Below are 4,661 nucleotides of genomic sequence, written 5' to 3'. Positions count from 1 at the left end.
TATCCTCATGCTTAGCATGCTCGAGATACCTTGGGAAGGTATCTGGCCAATGAGGGTCAAGGATGATTCTTGGGCCACGGTGTTGAGAAGCCCGAAGTGTCGAGCCAACCGAGTAACATAGGGGCCAATGGAGATGACCCCCTTCCTATGCCACTCCATCTAGTGCTGAATGACGAGGGCAATGAAATAAGCAAGGTCTATGACGTGTCCGTACGACATACACCATAGAAAGTAGGCGTCATAAGTGTTGACGATGCTAGTGCTCTCTCGCCTTCCTGTTATTGTGTGAGCCAAAATGGCGTGTAGGTACCTCAGAGATGGAGGGAGAGCTAATGCTTTGGAGCGGCTAGGATTGTAGGTGGCCGAACCTGGTACTAGTGCGTCCCAGCACTGTGAAGGAGAATGATGGATGTGGCGGTTGAGAGCATGTAAGTCATTCTCCTCCTTGAACTCCTCTGTATATAAGCCTAGTGCAGTACCAAATTTTGGGACGCTTAGCTGGCGGACTAATCCACCTAAGCGAAATTGGACCGTGCCGGGATCATCGTAGTTCGTCATTACGGTCTGAAGATGAAACGTTGAGCATAGTTCTATCGTGAGTTCGAGATATGTTGGCTCAATGATCCTAAAGAAAATCTCCCAAGGGTCGGTGGTTAGGAGGGCCCGAATTACATCAGCCAACTGAACTTTTTCTACTGCAGCCCAGTCGATGCAGCGGCCCACAATTAAAGGTCGAGCCCGGAGTATTTGGAAATGTTCTTCTTGGTGCCCGATGGGAAATTGCAGGAAAATGTGAGGAATTTCTAGGGTAAGACCCGAGGAAGATGACGCCCCCTTCCTTTTCTTTGAAGTAGGGACGGCGACCATTTTACTACGTGAAGACGACATTGTATGCCTGCAATATAAAAAATAATAGTAGGTAAACAAATTTGAAAAGGAAAAAGCCATGGATTGGAACTAACAATTTCAGCCAAAACTACTAATACTAACCAAACTCAACCAAAATAATCAATTTCATAGCATAATTTCATGACATTAGCATGGTGATAGCATGAGAATGAGCATAGTAATGGCATGGGTATGACAACAGAATGAGGCTTTCCTAACAACTCGATTCAACATGAAATGTTATGATAAATAACCTAAGAATGCAAATTAAATGATAGAATAATGCACAAAATGAAAATATTATGAGAAAAAAGAAGATTATTTTGATAATAAGCATTAGAAATAAGTAAAATAGAAGTGAAAAGAGTAAACAAAAGCTAAGGGAGAGAGATTGGGTGTAAAAAATGAAGTGGGAAACGGCGCACGGGCGTGGTAGGGAGGCCGTGTGGGCTTGTAGCGGCTAAGGTGAGAGTTTTTGAGTGAAGAAGACAATGAATAGTGCAGGGTATTTATAGATTTTGGGACACATGGCTAGGGAACACGGCCGTGTTGCCAATTTTTTGCCCGTGTGATTCGCGAATTTTAAATTTAAGCGCATCTGACAATTGGCCCACGCCCGTGTTCCTTGGACGTGTGGGTGCACACGGTCATGTCGTACGGTCATTTCTGTCTTCGTTCTCTTCTCCCACACTCATTTATGAAGGTCCACGCTCGTGTTGTTTTGGCAGGTTCACCCACGGTTGGTTGGCACGGGCATGTCGCACGCCCGTGTTAATTTGACAGGTTTAGCCACGGTTTGAAGGCACGGGCGTGTCGCACGCCCGTGTTGTTTTGGTAGGTTCACCCACGGCCATGCCACACGACCGTAGCAATTTATCGTAGCCCATGTTGGGGAAATCTTTGCCCTGTTTTCACACGGCCTAAGGCACGCCTGTGTGCTTTGTTGTGTCTATGTGGGAAACCTGTATTCAAGAGCTCCGTTAGTAAGCTAGGTGTTGAAACACTAAAATTGAAAGAAATTAATACAGTTAATGCTCGGGTTTCCTCCTGCGAAGCGCTTATTTATAGTCTAAGCTCGACTTACCTCTTCATTAAATGGTCATGGTGGTTGGAGGAGTTTATACTCCTCATTCTTGTTATCCATCTTATGAAAATAAGGTTTTAGACGGGTGTTGTTTACCTTAAAAGTGCCGAACTTGGGATGACTTACCTCGACTGTACCGAATGGAAAAATACTAAGTACTGTAAGAGGAATTTCTTCATTCAGTTTTGAAGTGACAATGTGAGTATTTGCGGCATCTAATAAAACTTTATCTCCAACCTTAAGTTGATTTGGAAAGGTATTGAGCTCATCTTGGCGTAGTTTTGGTTTATTGTGTGTTCCCATTTTATGTGTCCACTATTCATCTAGCTCCTCGATTTGTAGCCTTCATTCTTCATAAATAGGTCCTCTACTATTGCTTGAAAATGGCTTATGTACTTCCTTCAAACACATTTCCTGCAAAGTAGGTTGTACTATATTGTTAGTTTTAGTAGAAATGGTTTAGAAAATCACCTTCAATTTTCGATGTGTTGTCAGAATTACGAGCTTGAAGGGTGATTGTTTCGTCTCCCACACGAAGTGTGAGCTCACCTGTGCCAACATCAAAAATCGTTTTACCAGTCTAGAACAACGAAGTCAACGGGAAATATAAAGTTATCGATTTTAACTAGAACATCTTCAATAATACCCCCAGGAAATCTTATAGTTTTATCTGCTAATTGAATGCTCATCCTAGTCTATTTGGGTTTCCCAAGACCTAATTGTTTAAACATTTTGTAAGGCATGATGTTAATACTAGCCTCTAAATCAGCTAATGCATTAGTAACATTTAAACTACCAATTAAGCAAGGAATTGTAAAACTCCCTGGATCTTTCAATTTGTAGGGTAGTTTATTCTATAGAATAGCTAAGCAAACTGCATTTAGCTCTACATGCGACCTCTTGTCCAACTTTCGCTTATTTGCTAAAAGCTCCTTTAAAAATTTCATTGCGTTTGGCATCTGCGATAGAGCTTCAATAAATGGTAAGTTAATATGGAATTTTTTTAAGAGTTTAAGAAATTTACCAAATTGTTCATTTGAGCGGTCTTTCCTTGTTGCATTAGGATATAGCACACGAGGCTTGTATTCTGTACTTACCGATTTCTGCTCATCGAGGTCGACCTCACCTTTACCTTTGCTTATCACAGTTTCTTGCCTTGGTTCTGGTACAGGTGTGACTAGCCCTTCTTCATCTTGACTAGTAATCGCGTTGAGTTGCTCCCTTGGGTTAGAGTCTATGTTGCTTGGCAAGCTGCCTTGTGGTCGTTTAGCAATCATCTTGGCAAGCTGTCCAATTTGAGTTTCGAGCCTTTGGATCGATGCTTGTTGATTCTTAAGTGCTGTCTCGATATTCTGAAAACTAGTTTCTGACACCGATATAAACTTGGAGAGCATCTCTTCAAGGTTTGGCTTCTTTTCCTGTTGATAGGGTGGTTGTTGGTAGTCTGGAGGTGGTCTCTGATTTCCTTGGCCTCTCCATGAGAAATTTGGGTGGTTCCTTCAATCTACATTGTAAGTGTCGAGGATTATTACCCATGTAATTTAACTGCTCGTTATCCATGTTGTGGCCATAAGGTTGGTATTCTAAATTGCTTGATCACCTCCATTTGCTTCGCACTACATTACTCGGTGAACCTGTGAAGAACTAAGAAAACCATCAATTTTCTTATTCAAGAGTTCTACCTGATTAGAGAGCATGGTGGACGAATCGATGTTATAAACACCGGCTATTTTCGTTGGCTTTGTCCTCATGACTTTCCACTGATAGTTATTCAGTGACATCTCCTCTATAAACTCATAAGCATCTTTAGGGGTTTTATTATTGATGGTTCCACCAGCAGCTGCGTCAACCATTTGTCGAGTCGAAGGATTCAGGCCATTATGAAAGGTTTGAACCTGTAGCCAGAGTGGTAACCCATGGTGAGGGCATTTTCGCAAAAGATCTTTGTATCTCTCCCATGCATCGTAGAGTGTTTCTAAATCCATCTGCACAAAAGAAGAGACATCATTACGTAATTTAGCTATTTTAGCCGGCAGAAAATATTTAAGTAAAAACTTTTCGGTCATTTGATCCCAAGTAGTAATTGACCCTCGTGGTAACGAGTTCAACCACTGTTTAGCTTTGTTCATTAATGAAAAGGGAAACAATCGAAGACGTATGGCATCATCAGAAACGCCATTGATTTTAAATGTGTTGCATAGTTCTAAAAAGTTTACCAAGTGAGCATTGGGATCTTCGTCCTGCAAACCATAAAACTGAACAAATTGTTGTATCATTTGAATTGTGTTAGGTTTCAGTTCAAAAGTATTTGCAGCTACAGAAGGTCTAACTATGCTCAATTCAGGTCCTGTTAGATAAGGTTTAGCATAATCATACATAGTGCACGGAGCAGGATTCTGATTAACAGCAATTGTAGGAGGTAGCAGATTTTCTCAGTTTTCAGCCATCTCCTCGGTTGTGGTTTGAATATCCTCCTCTTGCTCGTTCTCTATGTATCTTAAGTTTCACCTTATTTCTCTTTAGTTTCTGCGAACTGTGCGATCGATCTCACTATCAAAAAGCAATGGTCCTGACGGGTTTCTTTTAGTCATAAACTATAAAAACCTGACAAGAGAAAGAAAAAGTAAATTAATAAATAATAATAATAATAAAATAGAATTAACTTGCAAGAAAAATAAATGACTAAAGT

The 4,661-nt window shown here is 41.0% G+C and overlaps 1 non-coding gene across 1 annotated transcript; it reads left to right on the top strand.

Annotated features, from left to right (window-relative positions):
- The first annotated feature begins 3,883 nt into the window (after positions 1–3,883).
- Positions 3,884–3,990, top strand: LOC121231708 (small nucleolar RNA R71). The gene has a single exon (XR_005929763.1). It is a non-coding gene; the product is annotated as a small nucleolar RNA R71 (small nucleolar RNA).
- Positions 3,991–4,661: the final 671 nt, after the last annotated feature.

This window comes from Gossypium hirsutum, chromosome A06 (genome assembly GCF_007990345.1).
Source record: "Gossypium hirsutum isolate 1008001.06 chromosome A06, Gossypium_hirsutum_v2.1, whole genome shotgun sequence".
Taxonomy (NCBI): domain Eukaryota; kingdom Viridiplantae; phylum Streptophyta; class Magnoliopsida; order Malvales; family Malvaceae; genus Gossypium; species Gossypium hirsutum.
Note: the sequence above shows the minus strand (reverse complement) of the source record. Positions and strands in the feature narration are given on the sequence as shown.